Below are 17,285 nucleotides of genomic sequence, written 5' to 3'. Positions count from 1 at the left end.
GGAAGAAGAACTGATGCATTTGAATTGTGCTGGTGACGATTATTCAAAGTGCCATGGACTGCCAACAGGACAAACAGACCTGTGTTGGAAGCAGTACAGCCGGAGTACTCCTTAGAAGCAAGGATGCTGAGACTTTCTGAAGGTGCTTTGGACATGCTGTCAGGAAGATCTGTTCCTGGAGAAGGACATCACGCTTGGGAAAACAGGAGCAGTAAAAAGGACAAGGCCCTCGGGGGGTGGATTGACGCAGTGGCTGCAACAATGGCGCAAACGTGAGAACAATGGTGAGGACGGCAGCGGATTGGGCTGTGTTTCCTTCTACTGTCCATAGGCTCCCTATGACCTAGGGCAGGCTCCACGACAACATCACGGGATGGCACCCAACAACGACGACCCTTTATTTCAGGAGCCCTGGTGGATCAAGATGTAAGGGTGTGGCTGCTTATGGAAAGATTGCTCATTTTAACCCAACACTTAGAGAACGGTACTGTAGATTGGACTCAATGGTGCATATCAACCACCTGCACCAAGGTCCGAAGGGGGGAGTGGTTCCCTGTAACGAATCGTTCTGATTCTTCACGTGTGCGCCTGATTCGGTTGACCTGTCTTTTCCACAGTCTTGCCATTCTTCCAGATTGTCCCGGAGGCGACTCAGGGTTACCACCCCTTCGTGTCTCTTTGAGGCAATCCAGGGGTTAAAAAGTGTGTGTGTGTGTGTGTGTGTGTGTGTGTGTGTTGGTGGTGGGGGTACTCATAATGGCACTATGACTGTTTCGAGGCTTAGGAGGAGCCTCAGGGGCCAGGTCTCTGGCTGTAGGCCAAATAAGTACCTTTGGTTCCAAGCACTAATGCAGAATATGAATTAATTTGATAAATAGAAATAATATTACTTTCTTGTTTTAATACTCATACATTTCGTGTCAAAACATGGGCACCTTTTCACATGTTTATTAACCATGTACATTTCTTTTATTCTGAGCTATGTCCCTTAACTCTAACAAACAGTTCTTCATACTTTTAATTGATTTATGGGAGTTACACCTTGTGACTTAAAAAGGGATGATATCCCCTCAATTTAACATTTGTCTTGTGGCTTTGTGTCTGTGTGCATCGATGAACATTCATCTACATTTTTGATCCATCTAATTTGGGGATAAAATATAGAGATTTTGCTATATTGTTTTCCAATGACTATCAAATTGCCCCCAGACTGCTAAAGAAAAACTGTTTTTCTACACTCACTTGAGAGTCCAAGTTAATCTGTTACCCTGTCATAAACTTGTGATTACTCCTGAGATTTTTCCGTTGAGCTCTCTATTTTTCCAAACCACAACTACAGTTGGTTAATCCACATTTGTTATTTTCTTTCCCAGAATTTTCTTTGCTATTTTCACATGTTTACTTTTCAGATAAACTTTACAATCCTTTTGCAAATTCCCTGGAGTTTGCACATTGTAAGCCATCTATTATACTTCATATAAAGATATATAATTATAATTATAGTAACAGTTATTATTACATGTAATAAAATTATATTTATAAAGAAAACCAAGATCTTTGCAACACCAAATCTTCCTGTCTAGGAGAAAGTTTGTATAATTTCCATTTGTTTAATTAAAAAGTCAATTTTTAAGATTGTCTGTCCTTTTTTCTTCCGATGACTATTTCATATTGTCTTCATACTCTTCAAATCCCCTTTCTCCAGGCCTAAATTTTTATAGAGAAATAGATACCACTCAACTGCAGCGCCTTCAGTTTTGTCAGGCAAATTTACAATTCCACTTTCAGTGGCCTGCTTTTCTTCACTGTAGTAAAGAATGACGCTTTTTTCCTTCCTCAGGATGCATAATGCTATTTGCAAACTATATTCCTATAGAGAAAACAGTGTTAATAAGAACTTAAACTGTGATATTTAGCAATGTAGAATATTACGTAATAATATTGATGTTGGTGTGTGCTGATGAGTAGACTCTGTCTCACAGATACTCTACAGTAGGTTACAATTGCTCCCAGAAGGTCTGCCACACTGAAGTTCTCTTGGGGAGCTGATTGCCAGGACTTTTTTCCCACAGAATTTCTGGTGACTTTGAACTGTTGACGTCTTGGTTAACTGCCAACCATGTAACAATTGAATTGCCAGGGTTCCAATGTTTGTGCAGAAAACAAAAATGCAAAATATGAGCAATATACAGGCAGCACTCAAAACCAAACTCGCTGCCATTGAATCCTGCTTATGTACAACAACCCTGCAGGCCAGGTGACTGCCCCTGTGGGTTTCTAAGACTGGAACTCTTTATGGGACTAGAAAGCCCTGTCTTTCTCCTGCACAGAGGCTGGCATTTCAAACTATTAATCTTACACTCAATAGCCCAACGTGTAATCCACTAAGAGCCCTACAATTCCTTCACTGAAATGTTGTACCAAAAATGTACATATAAAGCTTTCTATTCTCACTCTCATTGAAGATTTGATCATACTCTATCAGAAAATTATCTTCCTTGGTTATGTTGTGACAGGATCTTTCATCAAGGTTTGCTTTTTCTTTAGACTCAGAAGATAGTACAAAATACAGGAGATGGTTTCTGTAGCCCTCCTGAGTTCTGTTAGGTGAGGATGTGCAGAGACCGGGAAATGCACCGGTAAAGGAAACCGATGCCATCCCTAGGCTTTCTGATCAGCTTGCTTGTTCTCTCAGTCTTCCACTCCCCCTCTCTCCACTTGGTAACTTCCCTTGAGATAACTACCTTCCCTGGGATGCTCCTCTCTACAGGCACTGACTTAGAGGTGCGTCTCCTCATCTCTGCCCTTTTAAAAGCTGGACATCAGAGACTTCGACAAACTTGACTGGGAATGAACATACTGCTGGCCACCAACTGCAAATCTCTTTTGAGTCAAGTCCTTATTTAATCATGTTGGAAGCAAAGAGCAAAGTCACTTAAGTATGGACAAGCATAGTCCCTGACTTCACTCCACTTGTACTTGTGAGAGATAATCACTCATTCCGGTGACACATACAGTAAGTCAGAAGACTGCTATTTACTGCTCTTGCTTTTAGCACAGTCCCCACCATTACATATGACATTCTAGGTATCATAAAAAAACTGGATTTTATTGACATAGAGGTTATAAATTCACCTCAGTTATAAATTCACAAAGATAAGATTCATTTTCTGGCACAGGGGTGTAATGTATGAGTGTATACAACTTAAGTCTTAATTATAATATGCAGTGTCTTATAATTTGTTATTTTTATTTATCTATATTACTTTTTTAATATTAAAAAGTCTCTGGATGTGTGGCTTGTTTCCTATTCTTATATTTTTTCAGTTGGGAATTTTTAAAACTAGAGCACTTCTTTTGTCCATGTCTTTTATTGCTGACTTTTCTATGTAAATATTAATCTATGAAAAAGAAATGATGAATAAAGGAAACTTCTTGTTGCTGCATGCTGTTGAGTTGATTGTGACACATCGTGGCTGTGTAATACAAGGTCGATGTGCCCCATGCATCTCCTAGGGTGCAGTCCTTGTAAATGCAGTACTCCACGACTTTGCTCTCACTGTTACACTAAAACTGGTGACCTTTCCGTAAGCAGTCGCGCCCGTATATATTGATCCTCCAGGGCTCTGAAATAAAGGGTCGTTGTTGTTAGGTGCCCTCCAGTGATGTTGCCATGGAGCCTTCCCCAACCCACAGTGATCCTATGGACAATAAAATGCCTGGTTCTGCTCCATCCTCACACTTGTTCTTATGGTTGAGCCCAGGCTTGCAGCCACCGTGACAGTCCATCTCCTGCAGGGCCTTCCTCTTTTTCGCTGCCCCTCCACTTGACCAAGCCTGATGTCCTTCTCCAGGGACGGTTCTCTCCTGGCAGCATGGCCAAACTCCCTAAGGTAAAGGAGTTCTCTGGCTGTACTGCTTCCAAGACAGGTCTATTTGTCCTGTTGGCAGTCCAGGGAACTTCCAATAATCATCACCAGCACAATTCAAGCTCACCGATTCTTCTTCAGTCTTACTTATTCCATGCCCAACTTCCACAGGCATATGAAGGAAGTGAAAACACTATTAGTTGGGTCAGGTGCATCCTTACTTTCTGGCACTTTAAAGAGATCTTGTGCTGCAGATTTGCCCTGTTGCAATTCGTTGTTGGGTCTCATGACTGCCACTTGTATGAGCATTGATTGTGGATCCAAACAACACACAATCCTTGACGACTTCAGTCTTTTCTCCATTGATCATGATGTTACCTATTGGTCCAGTGGTGAGGATTTAGGTCTTCCTTACATTGAGCTGTAATCTATCAAGAAGGCTGAAATCTTTGATCTTCATGGACAAATGCTTCACATTTTCCTCACGTTCAGAAGCAAGGAGTGTCATCTGCATATTGCAGATTGTTACGAAGCCTTCCTCCAATCCTGAGGCCTTGTTATGCTTCATATAATTCAGTCTTTCTCATGATTTGTATAAGTATTATGAGAGGATACCACCATGACTTACAGTTTTACTGATTTTAAACTATTTAGTATTCCATTGTTCTGTTCGTGCAGCTGCCTCTTGATCCATGCATGGATTCCATGATCACAATTAGCTATTCTGGAACTTTCATTTTTTTCATAGTCTGCATAATCAATAAAACGCAAGTAGCCATCTTTCTGGTATTCTCTACTTTCAGCCGAGATCCATCTGATATCAGTGATGATATTTCTTGTTCCACATTCTTTTCTGAATTCCACAGCTTGCTGAAACATTTCTGTTGGTAGTTTATCAAGTCCCGAAGCCCATGAATGCCTTCAGTGCAGTTTGGACTTCTTTCAGTACTAGTGCCTCTTGATCATATGCTGCCTCTTGAAATGGCTCCATGTCGACTAGCTCTTTGGTCCAGTGACTCTGTGTATTCCTTACATCTTCTTTGGATGCTTCCTGCATCATTCAATATTTTTCCCATAGAATCTTTCAATATTACAACTAGAGGCTTGAATATTTTCTGTAGTTCTATCAGTTTAAGATATACTGAGCGTATTCTTCCTTTTGGGTTTTCTAACTCTAGGTCTTTGCACATTTTATTACATTATGTCTTCTCAAGGTGTCCTTTGAAATGTTCTGTTCAGCTCTTTGACTTCACAATTTCTTTCATTTGCCTGATTCATCCTATGGTTAAGAGCACACGCCAGAATCTCTCCTGACCGCCACTTTCCTGTCTTTTGAATGGTCCTTTACTTTCTTCATCACTTTCTTCATCTATGATGGAACTGGTATCATCCCACAGCTCCTCAAGTCTTCGGTCATAGGGTTCAGTGTGTCAGACCTGTTCCTGAGATGCCCTTGAAATCCAGGGGGTTAGACTGCGGGTTGTATTTTGGATCTTTTGAACTTGTTTTATTATTCTTTCTTTTTCCAGCTTCAACCTGGACTTACATATGAGCCATTGATCGTCTGTTCACAGTTAGCCATTGGCCTTCTTTTGGCTGCCGATAACGGGCTACTCCATCATCTCTTCCTACAGACATATCAATTTGATTTCTGTGCAGACCACTTGGAGAAGTCTGGAAGCATAGAGTCACCTTGATGTTGTTGACGAAGTCATAGGCCTTGAAAGCTTCTGTCATGTGATGTCCAGCTTTTTTTCGATCTTTCAGGCCATACTTTGCAGCTACTCTTCCTTCTTCTTTGTTTCCAACTTTTGCATTCCAATAGGCAATAATTATCAATGCATCTAGATAGCATGTTTGATTGATTCTAGACTGAAGCAATTGGTGGAATTGTTCCATTTCACTTTAGTGGCAGATATAAATATTTAAATAATAATTGTAGTCATTGGGTTCCCTTATATATGGGCAGATATTATCTTGTCATAGACAGAAATATACTTCAAGGTAGATCTTGATATGTCCTTTTCATGATGAATGTAGTGCCGTTTGTCTTGATGTCGTCCTTCCTGGCCCACTGGACTATATGTCTGTCTGGTTCAGGAGAGCCACGCCAATCACTTTCAATGCACTGGTGCCTAGGATGACGAACCACCTAGGACAGCGATCTTTATGTGCTTTATTGAATTTTTGACGACTTCCAGTTTTCTGAGGTTCATACTTCATACATTCTAAGTACCAGTCATGAACAGATGCTTGCAGCTGTTTCTTCTCGGTTTGAGTCCTGCCCCATCTGCAGATGAAGGTCCCCAAACTTGACTCCTAGAAATTTTATTCCATCTACCGCCCTGCGGTTGAGTCTCCTTTGAGAAGGCAGGTCTTCCTCAATCATATTTTGAGTACCTGCCACCTGAGAGGCTTGTCTTTGGGGGCCATCTCTGACAATGCGCTGCTGCTGTTCCTGAGTTTTTCAGTCTCTGACAGTGTTCTGGGCGATGCATAAGGTTGTCAGTGGCTAATTCCTCTGACGTGGACAGCCTGTTCCTTCTTCTTTTCTTTTTTGAACTGCCAAACAACTTTATTAACCATCTTTTCAGTTTTTCCCCCAGGCTTCTTCAGCATAACTAGCTGCAAAATAATGGATTATGTAGAAGCAAAAATTTAAAAGAGCTGCAAAAGCTTGGCTTAAAAATAGATTTTTATCAGATCCATACACAAAACAAAATTTAAAAGCAGTCATAAAATAAAATAACAGGTCCAAGTAACATCCTCAAGTTTTATCTTCCTCAGAAGCTGACTCACATCAGTTAGCCCATTCTTGGATGTCTCATCGAAACTCTCCACAAGATCCGGAACTTCGCTATCCTCCCCCTTACCCATGGCCAGCAGGGCCTTTCCATACACACACTGCTTGGGCAGAGTTTCGGCCAGTCTCCCTAAGCTAGCCGGGCTGGCTGTGCCCAGCTGGTTCAAGACGCTGGGAGCATCTCTGTCAACTGCGTCATCTCGGTGTGGCTGGTATGTTAGACAGGGTTCTCCAAAGGAGAACAAAACCAAGACACTAATAATTATATATATATATTTATACAGATAGATGGATAAGACATATTTATATAAGATATATAAGAAAAGGTTAATTAATCTATAAAGCAGTAGAAATGGCTCAGTGAAACTCACTTCCTTGAGACAGCTGTGAGACACTGGCAGTCCTTCACATCTTGAGGGCCACCAGGTAGTCCTCTGTAGAGCAATTCAGGCTATCTGGCCACAGGCAGCAAACAACAAGGCAGGTCACCAACAGTCAGCCAGGTGACAGGGTCTGACAGTCCCCAGCTCAAGAGATGTAAGTTCCAATAGTGTGGCGAAGCAGGTCTTGAAGGAACTTCAAATTACAGAGACACAGTCCATGGGTTAGGTGTCCCACAGGTAGTGTAGCTTTCAAATTGAGGCACAGAACAAGTGAGGCAGCCACACACTGGTCCAATGATCAAAGAGCAAGAGACAAGAAAGGCGAGGCTTGCCGAGCCATTTATCTCTCTGCTCTTCAATTAATCCCACACGTGTTCATTGGCCATGTTGGCACAACAAACCTTAACTATCTCAGCTGGTGATGATGAAGGTGTTCGTGGTCAGGGACGCCTGAACTTTAGGGTTATTAAGTGGACCATGGTGCCTGGTTTGTAAACCTAGTCACCTCATCAATAGCAGAAATGTTGTTCACCCCTAGCTTCTTCAAGGAGAGCTGCAGTTTTTCTCAGCTGCTGTGGCTGCTTGTGTACCACCTTCTCCTTTCCGCGGGCGGGTCCTTTCCCACCAATGCACACTTGTACCTGCCGTTTGGCAAGTTTCTCTTGATTCAAGATCATTTCTTTCAACTTTTTGGAGCGGAAATGGGACTGTCCTTCAGGGGGTCTTTGGAAGACCAGCTGAGATTAGGTGTACAGGTGTGGGGGCTCAAGATGGCCTATTCCTTCTTCATAGTCTGCTCTTAGTCTGGGGATTCGGCTGAAACGTGTTCATTTCGGGTGACCTGCTAGTATGTGATACACCAGTCTGGCATCACAGCGGCACCCTAGCTCCCACAGAATGACAACCTGAGAGACAAGTGGTAGAAGAACAGAAAGATGCTTTTAATTTTTGTCAAATTAGACTATAATACCGTCATTACTAAGAGAGCTACATAATTGTTAGGGAGCTTCTGTACTAAAGAAGACTATTAGCATCTGCAAACTATCGTTTAAGAGGCCCTTTGCTAAGCAACTCCACTGTGTTAGCTCCATTTATTGACATAAGAATCCCACAAGGTGAATGCATTGGTTTTGTGGGCCACTGTAATAAAATAGCACACCCTGAATGGCTTTTAAGACGAGGTAATGATTTTGCACCAATTCTAAAGCCGTATAGTCCAAATTCAGGATGTTCATCGAGGCATGTTCTCTCTGATGACCCCAGGAGAAGATCCTTTTTTGTCTCATGACTTCCTTAGCTTGAACCTGTAGCATGACTTCATCCCCATATAACCATTTTTCCTTTCAGCTGTCTTTCTTTGTCTCTCTCTCATTTTTTGTTGTTAAATAAGGATACCACTGTTGTTGGATTAGGACCCACCATACTCTGGTATGACCTCATGTTAACTGATAACACAATCAAAACACTATGGGTAAATAAGGCCACACTCACAAGTACAAGATCTTAAGACTTCAGCATCTTTTTTGGTGAACACAATTCAATCAATAAGAGGGAGCCCTATTTTGGCAGCAATAGAGAAAACAACAACAAAGAGGCCACCTTCTTTTTGTATCCTAATCTTAGAAGTCAGGTCTCCTACCTTTCCTCATATCTATTAGTTAACAACAAGTCATTAGATTCAGCCGACTTCTTAGGAGCATTCTGTGTTTATTTCTTCTAAGAACATCTTTATTTCTTCTTCTGCCCCTTCAAAGTATATTCAAAATTCTTTGCTAACACTACAATTCAAATGTATGAAGATTTCTCTACTTTCCATTTTTGTTGTCCAACGATTGTAAACAATTGAGGCCATTGGAAGGGCTATGGCTTGAGCAGGTGCATCACAGTGGTTCCAGCTAATATCTTTACTTTTTGTTTTACTTTACAGATGTTTTTGGTAACAGATTTCCCCAATAAAATATGGCATTTGATCTGATTGTTGCTCTGTAGACACGGAGTCTTCATCCGAGTAGAGTAAAATCACTGACCAATTCTTATCCTGGTGCTGCTCACTGGTCCAGTCACTTCCTTCACCTTCAGGCATACTCCATGTTGAAGGATGTAGTCTCTTACCTCTAGTTCTTCAAGTCATGTGTCAGCTTCATCAGTTTCAAGTCAGCCTCATTTTCAACAAGCAAACGTTTACCATCTGCATATAAGTTGTTAAGGACATCTCCTCCAACGTGATGCCACACATGCCTGCCGAAGGGAAGATGGGCCTGTGTGTCTCTCGTCCAGCACACAGACTGGGTAAGTGAGGTGGAAGGAGAGCACTTTCTTGCACACAGTGTCTAACTTGCCATGTAAATGACAACGTTGTAAGATGACTGCTTGTCCATACAAGAATAGTTTCCGCATAACTACTATTGTGTTCCATAATTCTCATTTTTCAGACTCCTATCAATTTATCATGATCCAGGACAATGCCTTTCCAAAGTCAAGAAAACTTTTTTTCTGCTCTTCTCTCATTCAAGATCCACCTGATAATCAGCAGTGATTTCTCATTCGCCATCCCCACCTGGATCTGGCTGACCTGTCAGTTTCCTGTTGATATATGGTTGCAGTTGTTTTTGAATGATCTTCAGGACAATTTTGCTAATAGACAACATTTTCTAATATCGGTAGTACCAATATTAATTGAACTTTTCCAAATTCTCTTTGACAACTTTTCTTTTCAATGGGCATAAATATAGACCTCTTCCAGGAGGTTGGTTAGATAATTGTCTTTCCAATGTTCTGACATGAGTAAGCATTTCAGTGTTGGATCTGTTTGCTAAAGCATCTCAATCAATTCCTGGAACCTTACTCTTCATCAGTGCCCTCAATATGACTTGAACTTCTATCTCCAGGACCAGTGATTTTTCTATCATTTGCTACCTCCTGAAATGGCTCAACAACAGTTCATTCATCTTGGTGCTTTGTGTGTCCCCCGCTGCCTTTAATGCTTCTTGTGTCGTTAATCATTGTGCCCATCAAATTCTTCAGAAATGCCACTGGAGGCTCCAATGTCTTCTTTGGTTCTTCTCACTTGAGATGCGCGGATTGTGTTCTTCACCTTTGATTCCTTACTATGCATCTTGGCACATTTCTACAAAGCACTGACTTTGCTTTCTCGTGTTGTCACCAATTCCTTCTGGGAGGCATTTACTTATATGATGAAAAGGTATTTTTTTTTAACTTGTAAAGTGATTGTAAATGTCACCCGTTGGCAAGAATATTCAAAGCTGTAGAAAAAGGTTTATTTCCCCTTCATCGTGATTTTATTGACAATCAATACTAGTCTTTGTGCATGACCATGAGTATTTCTAAACCTAAAACGTATTTATAGTAGCAAAATTCACTTAAATATAACCTAGGCATGCGTACTGCCTTGGTTGGTTTGTTAGGTTAATAAAAGAGAAATGTTGCAATCATTCTGAAAGAATTAAAACTGGGAGAATACGCAATAATTTTGCTCCTCATGATTTTCTACTCAAGCAAGTTAGATCTTCCGGTAGGGACCAGGGAGTGCGGTCTCTATCGGACATGCTCCCATCTGGTTTGTACACAGCTGGCTGCCGCTCAGGCTCAAATGCCACAATGTTTGGAGGGATTTTTCCTGCTACCTTGTGGACACAAACCAGTCACTTTCACTCACATCTTCTGTTTTTATTACCCCTATAGTATTTCTCTGTCTCCCTAATTACCATGCATTATTTTGAGGTAATATTTTTTTGCCTCCTTTCACTAGAATGTATGTTTTATGAGCTTAGAAACTTTGTGTGTCTTATAAATGCCTATAACCTAATAAACTTTTTTATAAGCTCAGTGCCTAGTGTAGTGTCTGACGCATCCTGTTTGGGAGTGTGTACATGAAAAGCAACAGAAAAATGTTACAGGGAATGTAAGGATTCCTAAAATATACATATTCATGTCTCGTTATGCTTGAAGACATATTCTAATGGATAAACCAAAATTGTAGCTTGTGAACAGAGAAATCATGGTTCAAAATGTGACTTTCAACAGAACCAGGTAAAATAAAAATGTCTACATAATTTATGACAGTCAAAGTAATCAATTCTCAGAGATTATTCTTGAAATGGGGACTCTAGGGCAAGAGTCAACACAAGAATGAAACATGGATCACAAGGATGAGACGCCAAAAGGGTCGAGGAACAGCAGGAAAGAGAAATGGGGGGCAGTACTGAAAGTTCTGCTTTATATTGATCAGTGATGACTGAGTCCATTCTCACACATGGTGCCCCCATGCATGTCATAGTAGAACCCCGCTCCTTAGAAGCTTCCAGCGACTGCGATCTTACAGAAGTAGGTCATCATGCCGTTCTCCGTCTAAAAGTGGACGCCTCCGGATGGATGCCCAACACAACCTTTACTCTTAGTAGCTGAGCACTTACTCTTGTGCTCCCCGGGAAAAGATTCACATTAAATAATGCATTTTAAAATGTAAAGCTGACCACTGATAGGGTTAGCAATAGGATTTCTTTCATCAGAACAGCAAAGAATAAAAAAAAAAATTAGAGGCATTGTCCTTTCAGTTGAGAGTAGAAAAGAGATGAAATAGTAACGGAAGAGAACAGGAAAATGGAATAGTTCAACAGAATTATTTCCAAATAAAAAGAAAACTATGTGCATTCCACGATAAAGATTCAAATGAAACACTTACGTTCCAGTTCAATATAGTTCAAAGAGACACAAATAAGGTTAAGTGTAGGAGATTAAACCAGTAGTCATTGAATCAATTCTGACTTCCACTGTGTCGATGTAGAACTATATTTCATTGAACTTTTAACCAATTCTATTGGCACATAATTCACATATTATACAATTCAATAGTTTGATCCCATCAAGAAGAATTGTACAACCATCATGATGAGTTTTAGCCATTTTCTTCACACCGGAGTGCCAGGTCTTTCTAAGATACCTCTGGATAGACTTGAACCTTCAGCCTCTGGTTAGCAACTGAACACATTAATGTGTTCCATAATTCAAAAACTCCTACAAAAAATAAATAAATTCTCTCACTGCCATCGAGTCAATCCTGCAACCCTATTGGACAGGGCCGAACCACCCTTGTGAGACAATAACTCTTAACAATATATACACTGGAAATGACATGAATATTTCTCAAACTGAAATAACTGAAGAAAAACGTCAAGCCTCTGGTATTAACATGAAAGGATCCGAGGGGTAAAATACTGAACAGTGCAGGAAGTGTCAAAAGGAGATAAAAGAAATACAACGATTGTACCAAAAGAATTGGTTGACATCCAGCCTTTTCAAAAGGTAGCAAATGATTGAGAACATGCTGGTTCTGAAGGAGGACTGAGCTGCACGAGAGGCACGAGGGAAAAGCCCAGGCTCCGGGAATTGACATGTGAACTGTTTCACAAACTGCTACAGTGCTGCGATCGCTCACTAGCTCGTCAGGTCATTGGAAAGACAGCAATCTGGTCAACCGACTGGGAGTGATACATATTTGTGTCCACTTCAAAGAAGATGACTCACTGTAGACGATGGGACATTCCCTCAACAGAGGGGTCACAGGGAAGACATGAGTCATCCACCAGGGCCCGGCAAAGCACCAACTAAACACACAATATTTCTTGGGTTCCTTAAGACTTCCTCACCCCCCATTATCACGACCCCAGTACTGCCTGGCACTGCAGGCTACACTGAAGCATGTGCACAGGTACAGATAAGAGATAAGAGCTCAGAACACGCGGACTCCAAGAACAGGAATGGGAATCGTGATACCAGGAGGGTAGGGAGAAGGCGGGAAGAGGAAGAGAGGAAGAGGAACCTAATCGCAATGATTAACACATAACCACACACACCCCTCCAGGGGAATGAGCAATAAAAACCATAGGGGGAGACAGTGGTCTGAGTAAGATGTGAAAATAATAATTATTTATAATTTATCAAGTGGTCACGAGGGCTGGGGGGAAGTGAGGGGAAAAGAGTTGCTGTCACCAAGGGCTCAATAGAAAGTAAATATCTAGAAAAGAATGATGGCAAATAATTTATAAAGAAAAGAACGATGGCAACTTATGGACAAATATCCTTGATACAATTGATATCTGGATTATTATAAGAGCTGTAAGAGCCCCCAATAAAATGATTTTTTAAAAATAAAGATGACCCCCAAATGTGGAAATTATTAAACAATATTATTAATATTACATACAAGTAAATTTTTGCTGAAGATAATTCAAGAATAGCTGCAGCAGTATATCAAGGGAGAGCTGCCATAAATTCCAGTTGAATTCAAAAGATGTGGAACAAGGAATATCATTGCTGATAGCAGATATATCTTGGCTGAAAGCAGAGAACAGTAGAAAGATGTTTCCTTGTGTCTTATTGACCACACGAATGCATTTGATCATGTGGATCACAACAAACTCTGGGTGATCAAATAGCACATTATTAAATATGACTCTTCGAACCATAGACCCTGTAACTCCCAGCAAAACCCATTTTCTTTGGGGTCTGAGTAAGAGAAGGTTGGGGAAGATAATGAAATGGTTCAGTTGTGCATACTTTTAAATAGAAATCACTGCGATGCCGTCCTGCTGGGTAGGAACAGCACAGGAGCGGGACCTCACTGCCAGCAAGAACCAGGAGCGGAGCTCCTCTTCTGGTCCATGGGGTCGCTACCCGGTGAGCCTTCTTGACCCAGGAAGACACCTTGGACATCAGAAAAGTGACAGAGAAGCAGAAGCAGCAGAACACGAGCCAGGGCACCAGACAGAATGGTAGACTCCCAGCCCACAGAGCTCCCAGGAGACTGGCTTGTGGAGTGGGGCGCCTCTGGGCACGTAATTCAGAGAGCTCAGGGTGCTGACCCAGGCAGTTGGAGCTGCGTGTCTACGTGCTGAGGCGGACAGGTGCTGGCATGTCTTTGGGGGCAGCTATTAGCAGTCCTACAAAAACCTGTGCCATCCTGACTGAACACCTTTATCCTGAACTTTTTAACTTCCATAATAAACCCCATAATCATGGGCTTTGTCTATTGGTTCTGTGACATTTGAAATGGATCATAAACCCTAGGTGAAAGGTAGAGAGTGCCATGTGAACCGGACATTTTGAAGAACAAGAATTGCAGAATTCTTCAGTGGGCTCATGCAGAACCTGTACACAGACCAACAGGTAGTCACGCAAACAGAACACAAGGTACTGTCTGGTTAAAATCCGGAAAGGTGTGTGCTATGGTTCCATCCTTCACCAGGCTTGCTCCAACTGCACACTGAGCAGATGACCCACGAAGCTGGATTATGTGAAGAAGAATACAGCAGCCTTTTAGGAGGAAGACGCATCAATAACCTCAAACGTGAAGATGATGCAACCTTGCTGGCTGAAAGTCAACAGAACTTGAAGCACTTGCTGATGAAGATCATAGATCAAATCTTTCCTGGATCAAGTACAGCCAGAATGAGAATCTGAACCTCCGAGGATGGTGAGACTTCATCATACGTACTTTGGACATGTTCTCAGAAGAGGCCAGCTCTTAGGGAAAAAAAAGCAAATTTACAACTGTCAAGTCAATGCTGAGCCTGGAATAGTTTATAGGAGTCTAAATCCCCATGGTCTTGAACAGCTAACACTGAGGTTCACAACCAAATTAAGTCCAAGAGTAAAAGGACTGCAGCCTTCAGTATGTACTACAACGCAATGCCAAGAAAACCAAACTCCGCATCTCTTGATCAGCAGCAGACATCATGACAAGCAGAGAATGACAAGGGAGGCCCTTCATCAAGATGGATGACACCGTGGCTGCAACAGTGGAAGACTTATTATTTTAAAACCTAGTCAAGGAGTTGAAACAATATTCCCAATGTTTTAGTTTAAAAAGATATAAGAAAAGCTTCATCTTGAGACATGAGCTAATCTTGAAGAAATCATCAGCATTGTAAACTATTGGAATAATAGTAACGGGTCTTTTTTAAAAAAAACATTTGTATTGTGAATGTGGTGGAGGTTTGCCTATCAGCTCATCATTTTTTATTCAACAATGTCAACAACTTATCAGCCCTCCCTATAGCTCACCCTGTTCCCTCTTCACCTTTTGATTGCTCATCTCCCTCTCAGAGGGTAATATCTCCCCTTCCCCAAGGTAATACCAGTCTGCCCACTAACCCGTTCAATCCCCCCGTACCTCTCAGTGACCATCAGTCTGTTTCTTTTGGTAGGAAAGCCTTTGTCTTGATTTTTTTTTTAATATCAGTGGCCCCTGCAATATTTGTCCTTTTGTGATTGATAAACTTCTCTCGGCATCATGTCCTCAAAATCCATCCATGTCATGGGGTGCTTCACAGTTTCATCATTTATTCCATTGTGTGTAGGCACCAAAGTTTAGTTTTCCATGTTCTTCTAGTGGCCATTGAGGCGGTATGTATCTCCTTGTTATTGAGAACAGCGTTGTGATGAACATAGGTGTGCATGTACCTGCTCATGCGTGTTTTCTTCTGTCTTGAGGGTATAGTCAGAGAAGAGGAACCGCTGGGGAGACGGAATGTCTATTCCCAATTGTTTGAGGAAGCGTCCGACATCTTTCCGAGGGCATTGTACTGCTTTAACAGGTCTTTCTTGCAGAGGTACTGATATTATCCTAGCACAGGCAGCGTTGTACTTCAAGCGAGTTCTTAAAATATTCCTTTTGATGGTGAATGATATTGCATTCTGGCAGAATTAGGAACTTAATATACCTTTTTAGGGAGACAATTCAACTCACAACAAGACGCAGTCTGGGTTTGCAGAATTAAAGAATGAATGACAGTCATATTGAGTCTAAAAATGCTATCATTTGACACCACAACATTTTGAAAATAGTTCATAAGTTTATTAATGTGTAGGCAGTTTAGGGAAAGGTACTAGATCTAAAACTTCAAGGACATCATTCCACATTTTTCCCTTAACAACTTCCTCAACATATTACTTGAACTTGCACCTCAAATTTTGAAAAGTTTATAGCCAATATTAATCTAAACTTGCAGATGACAAAAACTGATGAAAAGCAGTTGTCCAATAGTTTTCTCTGCTAATGATTTCTGGAAGATTAGCTCATATGTCAAGATTAATGAATCTTTTTCTTATATCTTTTATAACTAACATACAAGGAATATTGCTTAAATTCCTTGATTCTTAATAAATAGTAAGACTTTCTTAATGAAGGAGTAATTAGATTTCGATTCTGGAGAAAGAAAAAGAGCTCTTTATTTCTTTGTGGCCCTGTAACCAACAGTTCTCAACCAGATATTATGAATAACGCTAAGAAACTGATAAAATCACATGGAAAACACAGGAAGGTAGAAAAGTATAATAAGAGTTGCTAACTCGGCATTTGTCACTTATTTAAAAAATAACTACATCAGTTTAGAAAATTTCAAGAGGGCTGGGTAAAGAGAAACTACACTGTAATCAAGTGTGCAGGGGGAGGTTAGAACAATGCAAATCAGTCTTCAGTATCCGCCATCAAGTCATCATCTCATTTAAATCAGTCATTTAATCATAGGACTACACTGTTCTCATGCATTCATCACTTAGGCAGCACCTACTGAAGGCCAAGGACAGACGAACCCTAGAGATAAGGACTGTGAGAGAAAGACAAATTCACTACATACGAAGGGCTGGAGCGTGTAGTGGAGGAAGTGGTTAAGAGCATGGTACCTGTGAGAGCCGTCACGTCTGCAGGCGGCAAAGCAGCAAACGCCCTGTTGTGCTCGGAACCACCTGGCACCAGGGGTCCCAGAGAGCACGTGGAAAGTCTTTCAGGACAATACATTGTAGAGAAATCTCTGAGAAAAGTTTACTGAAATGTTGAAAGTCTAATCAACTGCTTACTCAAGAGAAGAATTCTGTGCTTATGAATGGCTACAACCACCAAAGCCAGCAGTTCAGGTACACCAGCAGCTCTTTGGGAGAAAGATGAGGCTTTCTACAGAAAAGAGTTGGGTGGAATACAGAAAGTTCTTTCCCCAGGTTGTTTGCTGCTTGCTAGCACGGGGCGGGTAGTCAGGTGTTTAGAAGTTATCTCCCTGAAGGCATTCAGCCATCTAGAGCTGCGGTTCTCCACCTGTGGATTTCAACCCCTTTAGGGGTCAAATGACGCTTTCACAGGGGTCACCTAAGACCATCGGAAAACACATATTTCCGATGGTCTTATGAACTGAGACACCGCTCCTCCATCCATCTCCA

At 41.3% G+C, this 17,285-nt stretch overlaps 1 pseudogene; it reads right to left on the bottom strand.

The window, feature by feature from the left end:
• Positions 1-1,666: 1,666 nt before the first annotated feature.
• Positions 1,667-9,138, bottom strand: LOC142452388 (transcription factor BTF3-like; annotated as a pseudogene).
• Between the last annotated feature and the right edge of the window lie 8,147 nt (positions 9,139-17,285).

This window comes from Tenrec ecaudatus, chromosome 7 (assembly GCF_050624435.1).
Source record: "Tenrec ecaudatus isolate mTenEca1 chromosome 7, mTenEca1.hap1, whole genome shotgun sequence".
Taxonomy (NCBI): Eukaryota; Metazoa; Chordata; class Mammalia; order Afrosoricida; family Tenrecidae; genus Tenrec; species Tenrec ecaudatus.
This window is presented reverse-complemented; position numbering and strand designations above follow the sequence as displayed.